Here is a 14,544-nt window from a genome sequence, read left to right as displayed (position 1 = left end):
CAAGCAGACATTTAGAGTGTGGGCAAGCATCAACAAAAAATAAATCCAACATGGATAATAAATATAATAGCGATGGTGGGCGTCATCCTTGCCTTGGCTAGTTAAAACTAAGAGCATTAGAGCAAATATGTGTAGTCGCAGTCAAACATGGGTGCTGCTGTTGGGTTGCAACATGAAAGAGTCTAGTTTATTACTGCTAAAAAATACTTAATAGCCAAAACAAATTACTATTATCAAAGGAATGGCAACAAATCTAAGGGTTTATTTTTGGCAAAATATCCATGGTTGAGAAATGCAAAAAACACCGATCTACTGTAGTTGTTTAACCATCACCACACTAACGTACATGTGTTAAAGAGAGCCATTCGGTCAGAAGAATTGAAGACAGATAAACGAAAGAGAAATGTTTCATTCTATTCAGAAGTATAGTCCAAGCTATATCTGACTTCTAATGAAATGCATAGGTCCAGCCGACTACACAACAATAACTACTTCAGACATTGGCTGGAGAAATGCTCATCTTTTTCATTCTTCAATGAAATAAAAGATATGACTACACAACACCAACAACAGTAGACTCTCAACCAACTAATATACTGGAACTACATCAACCAAGCATCAGTTTTAAAAAAGTTCGGTTTAGGATACTTCAACGACGTAAACTCTCAGTAGCATCTCTATGTAACATCATATGCTCAGCTGACAAATGATTCAGATCCAACTCCTCTACATTATATCACACCACAACACAGAGTTGCATCTCTAGATGAGGAACAAAAACACCTTGATGGCATGCAAGGCATCAACTTTTAATAGCTCAATTTTAGATCATCAAAGACCGCAAAGGCCACAACAGTCTAAATGTTTCACATCCTCTTCTCACACTGGTGCGCATCGGTGCTAAACAAACGGTTTTTAACCCCTTTCTATGATGACATTTGGAACCGTCGCTAAGTGAGTGTGGGTGATAGGGGGGGTCCTTCCCACACGACCTAGAAACCGTCAGGGATAGGGCCCCTACAGTACTCCTACTCGTTTCTTCTCGCATTGCCATCGTAGTCGGTATTCTGTGGTGCTATGTTTATGATGTGCGGCCCATCACAAACATTTCACTATGATAGAACATGTATGATGCGCGGCCCATCACAAACGGTTCACTGTTAATAAGATTAGCTAATCACCGTACGAGTGTCGGACAAGATTACAAAACATCGGACCGTCGTAACATCGTCGTACACGACAACTATCGCACATGCTATTCTGTGGTGCAACGTTTACAATGCATACGTCATCAGAAATAGTTCATGGTTGCAAATCATGTACGATAAGGCAACTAACACAAACGTTTAGTTTGCCCGCACCATTTGTGCTATTGTCTAACACCGCACACGCTTTGCAAACGGCAACTGTGTGCATGCTTGCACACGTTTCCTCTCTGTGAACCGTCTCGGATTATGGTGCATATCACAAACGTTCGTGTTTTACCAACCGTGTGCCGTAACAACCTGGAGAGCGTAATTTCACCGTAATTTAATTGTTGTTTTTTCAGATTGTACCGGATTTGGATTTGAATTTGAATTTGAATGTATGCTACAACTTTATCCATATCCATCAGGTCCAAACAACAAATGCATTATTCGATTCATCGGTACATATGTTCAAGAATTACATAAGGACCAAATAAAGAATGATAAACCATAGTTGTATACTTGTACTATTAAAGACAGTAAAGAAAGAGGCGAAATATATTCTGGTTGCTGAACAACGTGAAGCGGAATGCCCATATTGTGCCCTCCCCCATGCAGAAGGCACGCACGACTCTAGTTCAACCCCTTGTGATGGCCGACCGCCCATACTTCACGGTCTTCTTGAAAACATCTAGATAATCATCGTGTTCTAGTATAAATACTTTAACCTTGCCAGCCCACCAATCATGTAGTTTGAGAGGTAATCTTGAGTAAACTTCTTTGGCAACCACTGCAAAGGAAAAAGATTTAGACATTGTCATCTAACACAACTCATTATGGGCAGTAAAAAGAAGGCTGTAGAATTCTTACTTACCATCCTGCAGTTTGCTGTTGTCTTGGATAAAGTGTAAACAAATAGTTTAATTGCCATCTTTGGACCCATTTTACTGACAATCTTTATCAGCTTCCTCACTTGATGCAGGTTCATCGATATCTCATTGCCCCATATGCAAAAAGGGTCGAAGTGCGGATCTTTACCAATGACATATGTACCTAAAAGCACCAAGTTAATATTAGAAGCTAAACAACAATTGCACAATGATGTAGTAAAACACTCTTTTATAATATGTCTATATACATCCGTATGTGCTAGTCCATTTGAAATCTCTAAAAAGACAAATATTTAGGAATGGAGGGAGTATCTTATAACATCCAATATACTCACATACTAGATGAATTAACATCTTATATTATGGGCCGGAAGGAGTTTAGTGCATTCGTACAAATTATCGGCTTATTAACTGTTGCTGCATCCATGGGTTACAGTTAGTTTGAGCTAGTTCGGGCTCAAATAGCCCTAAAGTATATCTAAACATTAGGGCTAGTTTGAGCTAGTTGCATCTATAACCCACCCAAAAAAATATCCAACCCAAGAGGTGCTAATTGGAGCTAGTTCTCCTAGTGCACTTATTGTCAATCTAACCCTGCCATCCAAACAACTCTTCGGATGGAGTTATTTCAGGGTTACTCATGAGCTAGAAACTAACTCTAACCTATAGCTAAGTTGAGAATCAAACATGGCTGTGTTGTTGTTGTTGTTGCTGCTGCTGCTGCTCTTCTATGTATATCTAGACATCATTAGAACATTAATGTAACACTCTTCCTTGTTGCTATGTAGCCTATGATTGCATATTAAGACATTAATGTTTCTATGTAGCCACAGATATATTACATATGGCCCTAGTTAACCTAACGATAGATGGGTTGCAGATATATTCAATTAAAAGTCTGATTCACCGATTAGTCCCTTATCAGCCGCCGTCCTATATGGTACCAGCTACTGATATCCTGAACCGTGAGCAGATATAAGCCATGGGATGAAACTAACCTCGATGGAAAACAACAGTCGTTCCCAAATTTGTCCTGTGTAGGCACATCGAGACGCATGTCAAGCACAACAGGCTAAGCATCAACCAAAATTATCCATGGTAGACAAAATAATCTACAAAAGATAGCTTCAATGTGCAGGTTTAAGCATGCTAGTAAAGCAAAACAAGTGGAAAGGTGTGATAACTGCAACAGGCCTGACATTTAACAACAAGCAAACATAGTCATTCAAAGTGGTATTGTGCCGGTCTAAGTACACTGGTTATTGTTAAATAAAAATGGAAAGGCGTGTTAACTACAAGATGCAGCAACCAAATGTAGTCATTCATAGTGGTATTGTTGAAACTGGCACTGATGAAATTGAACTTCATAGTTCATACTTGCACATGTAGAACATCACGTTGTGAATAACTGGAATAAACAAGGCATACTACGAACAACCAAAGATAGCATTTGAAACTAGACATATGCTAACTACAAACAACCGAAGAATCAAAAAACTTTAAAAGAGGCATATGGTAGCTATAACAGGCTTAACAACAAGCAAATATATGCATTCCTATCGGTATGTTTAAAACTGGGTTGATGAAATGTACTGCACAGTAAGTAATTGCACATATAGAGCATCACATTGTGAACAACTAAAATAAACAATGCATACTGCAAACAACCAGATATAGCAATTAAAACTCGACATATTCTCACTACACTACAAAAGGGACTCGACAAAACAAATCATGGGTTTCCCCCTGTGAAGAGGCACGGCAAACAAATCATGGGTTTCCTCACTTGTCATAGATGGGCTCGTTCTCGTGGGAAGAGCACGAACCCTGGATCTGCTCCATGTTGTCGCAGATGGGCTCCTTCCCCTTGGAAGAGCACGACTGTAGGGTGCCCTCCCTGATGTCGCAGACGGACGCTTTCCCCTTGGAAGAGCAGACGGGATCTTTCCCCTTGGAAGAGCCGGAGAGGGTGCCCTCCTCGTGGTCGTCGTCGATGAGGTCTGACTTGGAAGCTGTGGATCCCAAGCCAGCATCGTAGAACATGTCCTTCAGAAATGACAAAAGGGGCTCAATGGCAATGTAGAATGACAAATTGTTGACAGCGAGCCAGAGGAGATCAGTAGCGGGGCCATGGATAAGATCGACAGCGGTTGAACCTGAGGGGTTGGGGGTGGGCCACTTAACTTGGACATAGCCCGCCTCAGGCCGTCGTTGTCGATGACCTCGATGTCATAGCCGGCGGCCAAGACATGCCTGCATACTCTAGCCCGCTGCTGGAGTGCCTGCCGCCAGTAATGGTCGTCAGCTTCCTCGGCGACGTCGGGCAAAGAGACTGCTATACACCTCTTTTGGGCCAGTCGCTCCTCGAGCTCCAAGGGAAGCATAGCCAAGCTTAGGTTGCAACGCTCTGGAGTGGGGGATGGGGATGCAGATGGGGATATGTGGGAAAGGGGATGTTTGGCAGGCGTCATCTAAGAAACTCAGGGCGGTCTGGGTATGGAGAATGGTGGGTAAGCTGCACGGGCAAACCGGCAGATGTTGACATTGGAGGCCTTGCGGTGGCGGCAGCGGCGGCGGGGACCTTGCTAGGGTTTCGAGCGAGGGAGGTGTGTGTGTGTGTGTGCGCGCGCGCGCGCGCATGCCCGAAGAGGTTTTGGTGTGTGTGTGTGTGTGTGTTGTGTGTGTATGTGTGTGTGTGGAGGGGGGCGCGGGATGTTTGAGGAAATGACACGGGTACTAAAAATTTTACTATGCGGGAGTCAAACGCTGGGCTATTGAAATTTTTGATGATAATGCATCTCACACGGTCCTGAGATAACAACCGCGTGTTATGAAATAGAAAAACCCTCGAGGAGGGCAGATATTTTCTAGGGATGCAGGCGGGATTGGGAACAAGAAACATCGCACACGGTCTGCAGATAACAATCGTGTGTTATGAGACAGAAAAACCCTCGAGGCGGGTAGATATTTTCTAAGGATGCAGGCGGGATTGGCAACAAGAAACATCGCACACGGTCCGGAGATAACAACCGTGTGTTATGAAACAGAAAAACCCTCGAGGCGGGCAGATATTTTTGAGAGGTGGAGCCCAATGTATTGTGCAGATGTGTGCGTGACAGGGGCACCTGCGTGGCACATGGTTAGTTTGAGTGAACCATGTCTGTTGCATCATCCAACTTGTCTAATGTTCATAAATTTGGCAAAAAAAATGACGTGGGAGAGGGTCAGAACACAAACACACTTGCATGTGGACCAAATTTATGTATAAAATGGTGGTTTCATTTTCAAATACCAAATGCAACTTTGATGTGGCACCTCTCTCGCAAAGCACACAATATTGCTTGCCCCCACCCCCCCCTCGTGTTGGCACGAAGGGAATCCTAAGCTATGAATGCATGCCCCCTCCCCATGAACCGAGGTTCACCTAGCAAAGTGCGAAGTAGCTAGCAGCCCCCCTCCTCCCTCGTGTCGGCACGAAGGGAATCCTAAGCTATGAATGCATGCCCCCCCCCAACTGAGGTTCATTCACCAAGCAAAGTAAGAAGTAGCTAGTAGCCCCCCTCCCTCGTGTAGGCACGAAGGGAATCCTAAGCTAAGAATGCATGCCCCCCAACCGAGGTTCACCCTAGCAAAGTGCGAAGTAGCTAGCAGCTCCCCTCCCTCGTGTCAGCATGAAGGTAATCCTAAGCTATGAATGCATGCCCCCAACTGAGGTTCACCCTAGAAAAGTGTGAAGTAGCTAGCAGCCCCCCTCCCTCGTGTTGGCACCAAGGGAATCCTAAGCTATGAATGCATGCCCCCCCAACCGAGGTTCACCTAGCAAAGTGAGAAGTATCTAGCAGCCCCCGCTCCCTCGTGTCGGCATGAAGGGAATCCTAAGCTATGAATGCATGCCCCCCAACAGGGGTTCACCTAACGAAGTGCAAAGTAGCTAGCAGCCCCCCCCCCCCCCCGTGTTGGAACAAAGGGAATCCTAAGCTATGAATGCATGCCCCCACCCCCCTCACGCAACCGAGGTTCACCTAGCAAAGTGCGAAGTAGCAACCCCCCCCCCCCACACACACAAACTTTCAGTCGGCGGGCCAGAGAGGCATACTCACCAAGATGGATCGTAAAACGGATCAAGAATAATACACCTTGGTCGTACAACCTCTCTCTTGTTGTTGGTCAAAGTGATGATTGTCCATGCGACCCCGGAGATGGGCTAGCTCGCCAATAATCACGCAAGTAGCTAGTCCCCTAAGACAACCACTGCATGCGTGTGGCCCGAACATATGTATGGAGAGGTGTGTTTTTGAGTAACAATGGAACAACTTTGATGTGGCACCGTGATTTCAAACTAGAAATCCCCACACTGAGTGAGGGTTAGGTTGATGATGCATATGTATGTTACACCACACTTCAAGCCAAGGACGGGGATTCATGCATGCATGTGTGCATAGTATATGTGCTCAAACTTAAGGTCTGAATCTCACCATGACCTATACTATGATAACACGAACCAAATGAAGAATCCGCCATGGTAACCTATCTTGTTGTTGGTCAAGGTGATCATGGATGTCCACGCGGGCCCACGAATATATAGGCTTGTCGCCAATAACCACACGAGGGAGTGTACCATTCGAAGGCAACCACTACATGCATATGTATGGAGGTGATGCATGCATGCATGTTTGAATACACAACATTGATGTGGCGCGTGCGTCAAAAATCGTACAGTAGCTCCCCACACAGAGCGAGATCGGTTCATGATGTGTCGTTGTACTAGCCACTTTGACTCGATGGGAGGGATTCATGCACACACATGCATGTGTGTGTGCTCAAACTGTATCATGCATGTCATCCCAGAGCAAAAATAATAATCCCCTCCTGAGTAAAATTAACCTCTCTTGTTGTCACGCAAAAAGTAGTGATGGACCAAGCGACCCCACAGATGGAAAGCATCGATATCGCTGATAATCGCTTAAGTGGGTGCGAGAGGATAACCACCACCGCTTTGCATGTGGGCCAAACATATATATGTTGAATACCCAAAATGCACAACTTTGACGTGCCACATGCCTCAAAACCGTAAACCATGCACCTACACAAAGCAAGGTTCATCAAGCGGACTACATATGATGGTCTCCTTCCCCCCTCTTCATCGCATACTATGTGCTCCTGCCGTAATATATGTACAACCTGAAAGAATCCTCATCGATGGTGAAATTAATTAACCTCTCCTGATGTTGATGCATGCATGCATCGATGATGGCCTCGTGGGCCCACAGATGGAAGCGTCGCACGTGCGTGTCCTAGCTAGGATATGCATGTGGCCCAAAAAGGTGTTGTGTGATGTTTGAATAGCCAATTTCTCAATTTTGATGTGGCGTGTACCTCGGAAACTAAAAGTCCCGACACTGAGTGATGTGTACTTGTTCACGGACGCGTATGTATAGTATATATGCTAGTCCCCTCCCACCTCTTTGACGCGTACTATATACCACCATAACACAAACAAAAAAGATTCTACCTTGCTAGTCAAATTAACCTCACTGCTGGTTGTTCGTCAAAGTAGTGGACAATGACCTCACGGTCCCACAGAAAGTGTCACACGCGAGTATCGAGTGTCGTGTAGGACAACCATCGACTGCATGTGGCCAAAACATGTATGTATGAAAGGATTGTGTAATGTTTTAAATAATGATTTCACGACTCTGATGTGGCACCGGCCTGCCTAACAAAACGGCCAACCCACACGGTGGCTCACAACTCATAGTGTACTACGAGCCACCCGCCACCCCGAGACGCACATATCCACACACACACACCGCGAATCCACCGCAACTACGATGCATGTTAAATTAATTATCCCGCGGTGAACATATATGTTACCAAAGGAGGGACGTTTTAATTTCAAAAAAATCACAGAGATCATTAAGATGTTTTAGTACATCAATTGATTGATTTTCTATGGGTATAATGTGCAAAAATCAAATTTGAGCTACATGCACACATGACAGTGCACCTAAATGGATTGCAAAAACACATGTGTCTCACTGGGTGCATGTTTACTCCCCGTGCAACAAATTTCAAACATTAAGAATCCTGATTTTTAAATTCTAGTACATCCAAAACTTATTTGAATTTCATGGAACTTATCGTGTTGTCATATGGACACCAATACAAAGTGGCATTGTACTTTTCATTGTCAAATTTGGGACCAGTTTTGATGTACCTTTATCCAATTACAGACGGGAGATTATTAATAATTAGGAACCAATATCCCAAACATATTATTTATTCGAACCGTGAGAGTTAGACCAACAATGGATACGTGCCATGCTTTGGTTAAGCAATAAAGTGGCGGCATTAATCATCCAAATAGAAAAACAATATATGTGCCGCCGCGCAACTTGTGTGTCGTGCGAGCAGGCATGAGTTGACGGGATGTATGCGAGCAGTCCACTGCGCAAGCAGACAGGGAGGCGTGCGTGCAGGTGTGTGAATTGACAGAGGCGTGCTTGCTCCGCAGTGTCATCGGGAGGCGTGCGAGTAGCTGTGTGAACTGGAAGGCATGCCAGCAGTCTGGCGTGCAGGCTCACCGGGAGGCAAGCCATCGGTTTGACCGCCGCCCGCCTCTCTCCCACAACTCCCACTACTCCATATTAATAGTGCGCCCGAGCGGCCACACCCCCCATCCTCGCCACACACACACAATCCTCTCTCTCCGCTTGCATCCTCGATGCCGCTCTCAGTCCTCAAAGCCGTCAGTGTATGAGGATGCCGCCGAAGCGCCCCATCAGAGGGAGTGGCGACGCCGGGGCTGCTAAAGCATCGAAGCACGACGTGGAGATGGAGACAGAGGTTGCCGTCACCACCTGTGAGTTATCGCTGCACCCTAAAGTCGTCGACGGCGTCAAGCTTCCACAGCCGGAGGTGGAGTTCCACACCGACTCAAACGACGACTCCGGCGACGACTCCGACGACCACTCCGGCGACGACTCCAATGATGACGGACAGCTCGTTAGTCATCTATGCCCATTTATGTGTCAAATAGATCATAGGGTTTCTCTGGTTACTCCTGCCTCCCCCTTTTTGGAATAGAAATCCTATGGTTATGTTCTCCCAATCCACGAAATCTGAGTAAGTTTTATTAGATCCGTGTAGTGTATTGATTGTTTGAATGGTACAGGTGATAAGTGATTAGTTGTTTCATCTGTGCAAATGATTTCTGCTAGTAATCCGACTAGGGTTAGTGTTCGTGCTAATAATTCCTAGCCAAGACTTGGCAATTGATTTTGAATGACCTACATATGTTTGTGCCATTATTTTCTTCAAGATTGGTCTGTACATAGACGACTGTGCTTAAAAATCGAACCATAATCTATGGATATGTATAAATAAATAGCAATTTTTTCCTAATCCTACTTCATGGCATGTAATCATTGATTTGATGCCAAATTTGTTTTACTATTTGTATAGGTGCTATCTGACGATGTGGACAACGAGGATGAAGATGGCCAGAGGAGGTACAGGAGGCAAATGATGAGGGAGCTTTATGCAAGAATGCATAACAGGCATATTAGGACCTGGAACGGCGGCTATGGATGCCCATTTTGCAATCAGAAGCTTCATGACGCGTATCTAAGTGTTGTGACGCATGCAAGAGGACGGGCCGTTGGCTCCTTCATGCAGAAGTATTCTCGCAGGGTGGTGCACGACGCGTACGCCGAGTACCTGGAGAAGCTTCAGGATCGTGCCGGCATGTGAGATGAGATGTGGGATGGATCGAACTATATACGCTTAAGTATGCTTAATGACGGTTGAACTATGTACTTATGATTGAGCTATGCTTATGTATGTGTACGCTTATTATCTATGTATGAGTATGTTAAATATTTGGTCAAAATTTGGTAAAAATTACAAAGAGGGACCAATAAAATAGGACGGAGGTAGTAGGAGTACGTCAATCACACACGGTTCCCAAAATTGGAACCGTGTGCAATGACTTTCATTGTGCCTGTTCCGTCAATCACATACGGTTCGCTCTAGCAAACTGTCACCCCCAAAATTCTTTCTGGGACAGAAAACCCTCACCACCCAATTCAAAAAAGAAAAAAGAAAGCCCTCACCATCCCCACGTCACAAAAACCCTCACCCGCCCGCCACCCCCTCCGGTACATTCCCCATTCACACCTGCACAAGCTCCTCCGCGTCTGTGCCATGGCACCGCCTATCACGGCGGTAAACACTTAGCTCGACGCCTACCGCTGGCGCCAGGCTGCCGGCAAAGCCCATCGCATTTCGCCACTTTCGCTTGCCGCCGCCTATCGCCGTTGACTTTCTCGACGCTGCTCGCGGTCGACCCAACTCCGCTCTATTGGGGAATCTGCGGTAGTGAGGGTTCTTTCTCATAATGACAAGGTAATTAATTTAATGAGATATTATCTCATCTCTTATCCCAGTGCATCTGCCTCCTTTAATCAACCGGTGGAAATCGCCGTGTATTCATTTTTATTCGAGCTGATTTGAGGGTTTTCTTTCATTCATAGAATGTACAGTGCCCCGACACTTCAGAACTTTGCGACCTCCGCCGGAGATTCCATCTCACCGTACCAGATAACTTGAGGACGCGCACGGTATGTTTAGTCTCACCCTAAATCGGTTGGCATGGCCTACTTTCCTGAAAATGTTCTAAATATTGCTAAATTTGTATAAAAGGTGCCACATGCACCATTTACGTCAAAGGGGGGTTTTCGCCTCTTCTTTCTATATTAGGCAAATTAATGATGTATTTTTATTTTGATTACTCTCATATTTCCAGGACATCATGTTTACCCTATCTGTTTAATTATAGATTGTTGTCCTTCGATTTCAACTGTTGTACAATTCTTTCAATTTGGGCCCTTATTTGCATGTTACCATATTTTGTTTAACAATCCTACCATTTTCTGCAGCACATCCCTTGCTATGCAACAGATTATGTAGTGCACAATTTTTTTATTTACGTATATCAAGGCTCCACGGATGTCATACTGCACATAAACCATGGATTTACAATCGTTGCTACTGTAAGACTTGATGAACGTGGTGACTCCTATTTTGGCACTGGCTTTTGGAAAGAAATTTCTAAGTTTTATGTGCTGAAAGCTAGCACTAAAATTGCACTGCACATAAAAGGGCCTGGTCATGAGATATATGCTAACTTTCCCGACAAAATCATCCGTCCAGACTTTGTTCAAAGTAAGTTTTCTTTTCAACTATCTGGATGTTGACTTACCCAGCAATGTCAAATGAATTGTGTAGTATTTAAGCAACCAATTGTTATTTCAGATAATTCGCTGGTTCAGATTTAGATTGAGACTGTTTTTTTCCTTTTGTGGGATGTTACTGTTGCTTGTATTTGTTGTATGCTTATTATTTTTTACCTTTCCTAGGTTTTCCTTTTCTTTTTGACGTATAGTTCTTTTTCTCTTTCATGAACTATTTGTATTCATTTATTTGAAATTAATAAAAATACGCAGCACAGTCTTACTGTTTCCCTCAAAAAAAAAATCTAACATGACACCTCCATGAAGGTGAGTGGCCGCATGTGTGCACCGTCATTGCTAAATCATCGTGTCAAGTTTTATCCCAAAGTTGACACCAGACCATCTTCATTTCTTTTCACGAATACACAAAAGTTTTGCATATCTTTTCATTGATAGAGAGTGTGCAAGAATAACAACTAAGACTGCCCATGGAGCGCGTATACAACCTATTGGTGTGCACAGGGGTGGGTTTGAGCAGCCTAAGAGGCCACTCGAGCTACAACCTACGTCTACGTCTCAGGTAGGATGACATCCAGGCCACTGCCTTAGCACATGCCCAACGGCGAGCCTCATCACGTCTAGACCGAGTCATGTTAGAGACAGAGGGATGTTCCATGTTGTACATGCAACCGCTCCGAGCCTTCCAAATCCAGCATGCAGTGAGAATGACCAAGGTTGATAGGCCCTTGCGTTGGCCAGTGGGCGATGCATCGAAGGCTGAGGCCCACTAGTCAATGAAGTCCCCGCCGGCGTCGGGCGGTCAAGTGCTCGAACGACACCACGAGAGCATATCATGCCACGCTTGGCGACAAAATAGGCAATTAACAAGCAGGTGAGTCATTGTCTCAAGGTCACGGAGCACGCAACACGGGGCATGTGGAAGGCCATGTCCCAACAACTAATTAGCCGCCCATTAGCGAGCGCTAGCCAGGGAAGAGTTTTATTGGTGCGGGGCCCAGGTGCATCAGTCGAGCTCCGAGCGACGTTGACTCGTGAACCCAAGGAACATCTCCTCATAGTAGGAACGCGCTATGTAGATGCATTGGGTGCGCCACTTCCAGGAAAAACCGTCATGCTCCGTCGTTAGCACAAATTGGTACAATCGCAGCCACAGTTTAACATACTCGATAAGAACGGAGGGTCCATGACTGCCGTGGATATCACGGATCCAAGCTCTCATGTGAAGGCCCCTCAGCGACCATACAACACTTGTGATGTTGACATGGCACCAACACGAGGACGGCGGGAGCGGCCTCAACGATGGATTAACCGTCAAGCCAATGATCCTTCCAGAACAGGTGGGTCTCACCATTTCCAACATGCCAAGTGGTCGAAACGCCGAAGATGGTGCGTACATCCACTGAGACTAACTCCACCGCGCGACCCCATCATGTCCGACCCCGTCTGTTTGGGGTAAAACGGACAAACCGGGGGCGGGAGCAAACGGATTTTTGTCCGTTTTGTGTCCGCTTTCGACCCATCCGCGGCCCAAGTTTGCGTCGCTTTTGGGGTGAAACGGACACCACGCGGACGCGCCGGCCGTCTGCGCGTGTCCTCCCCTGGCTCGCCCGTCGGTGGCACAGGACGGGCCTTTTTCTATCCGCCTCCTCCCTCCCTCCGGCCGCACCCCACTCCACTCTTCTCCACTCTTCCCCACTCTTCCCCTTGTCGCTGCCGTTGCCACTGCAGCCGTGCAGCTCGGGCGCGCACTCGCCCAGCCCCTTCCCCTTGGCGCCGCCGAGCTACTCAATCACGGCCACCTGGTTTGCGCACCCGCCGAGCGGATTTGGGACGGATCCGGTCGGTCTTGAGCTCGCCCGGTTGTGGGAGGCCGGGCCGCGCCATGGACTGGCCGGGCCGCAAGGTTACATGCAGGGAGTGGCTCGTCCTCTAGCCGCTCGGATCTGCACCGTCGGTGGTCCGCCGGCAGATACACGAATGGCGGCCGGCCGGGCTCGGTGCTAGCCCAAAAGCTCGTCGGCGCATCGTTGCCCCTCATTAAGTGCGACCACTGCCCAAGGATGGTCGTGCACCGCGTGTCTACAACGCCGGAACATCCCAGATGGATGTTCATCAAGTGCTTAAACGATGGGGTATGTGCTCTTTTTAGCTTCGGTTTGTGCTCTCGGATTAGACTAATTGTGCTAATTTCAAATTGTATTGTGTAGAATGGATGCAAGTTTTGGTTTTGAAAAGAAGAGTACATCGATATATTGATAGAGCGAAATTTAGTACATGTTCGTGCACTTTTAGCTAGCATAGAGGCTGTAGATGAGACAAATGCATTTGTTGCTAGATTAGATGCTAGGCACGATACTAGGTGTGAGGAAGCAACATCGACTTCTGACTTGAAGAAGAAAGGAGTGTGCAACGTCGAGCCTCCTCCACAGATCAACAATGAGTGCATCGAGAAGGCCCTAACCCAACTCAAGGGAGCAGTTATGAAAGTTAGGTATCTTCTTAAATGTATTCTTGTGGTTCTTGTTTTCTTTGGCCTTATTTTACTAGTCAAAATGTGATGATGTATTATCATGTACCAAAAATGAATGATGAAAAAAAAAATTAAGGACTTGTAAAAAAATATGCACGCGGACAAGATACGACCGGGATGCGTCCGCGCGCTGGGCGCACAGCCACCGTATCCCGAAAACTGCCCGGACACGACCCCATTGCGCTACCCAAACGGACAGAATCCGGACAAAACGGACGTCCGTTTAGGGTCGCGCGGTGAAGTTGGCCTGGATGACTGCTCGGGAGGCACGACCAAGGTCTGGTCGGGTCGGTCTTTTGGAGCCTTGTCCAACGGGTGCAGGTCTGGTCGGGTCGGTCTTTTGGAGCCTTGTCCAACGGGTGCGGTGTGATGCCCATGTGATGAAAGTCATGGATGCGGAGAGGACGATACACACGCTGCTCATTGACGTAGCAGTAGCCGTCAGTAGCGTCTTTGTGTGCATGCCAGAGGAAAACGCGGCGAATGCAATCCATTTTATGCAATATTCCAAACACATAAACATAGCAGAGAACCTTTGAACATTGCGGTGCATGTCGGATGTCGCATCTTGGTTGGGACGCCTAGATCCACGAAACTTCTCCCTAGAAGTTAGGCAGTGGGCTGAAGCGACTTTGAGTCGTTTTAGATTGGAGTAATTGTGGTTGTACTTTCTGGAGTGTTTT

General features: G+C 46.2%; 1 pseudogene; it reads right to left on the bottom strand.

Annotated features, from left to right (window-relative positions):
• Window positions 1-612: 612 nt before the first annotated feature.
• On the bottom strand, window positions 613-697 carry LOC123047746 (uncharacterized; annotated as a pseudogene).
• Window positions 698-14,544: the final 13,847 nt, after the last annotated feature.

The sequence above is a fragment of the Triticum aestivum genome, chromosome 2B, assembly GCF_018294505.1.
Source record: "Triticum aestivum cultivar Chinese Spring chromosome 2B, IWGSC CS RefSeq v2.1, whole genome shotgun sequence".
NCBI lineage: Eukaryota > Viridiplantae > Streptophyta > Magnoliopsida > Poales > Poaceae > Triticum > Triticum aestivum.
The sequence above is the reverse complement of the archived record's forward strand: the minus strand, read 5'-3'. Positions and strand labels throughout refer to the sequence as shown.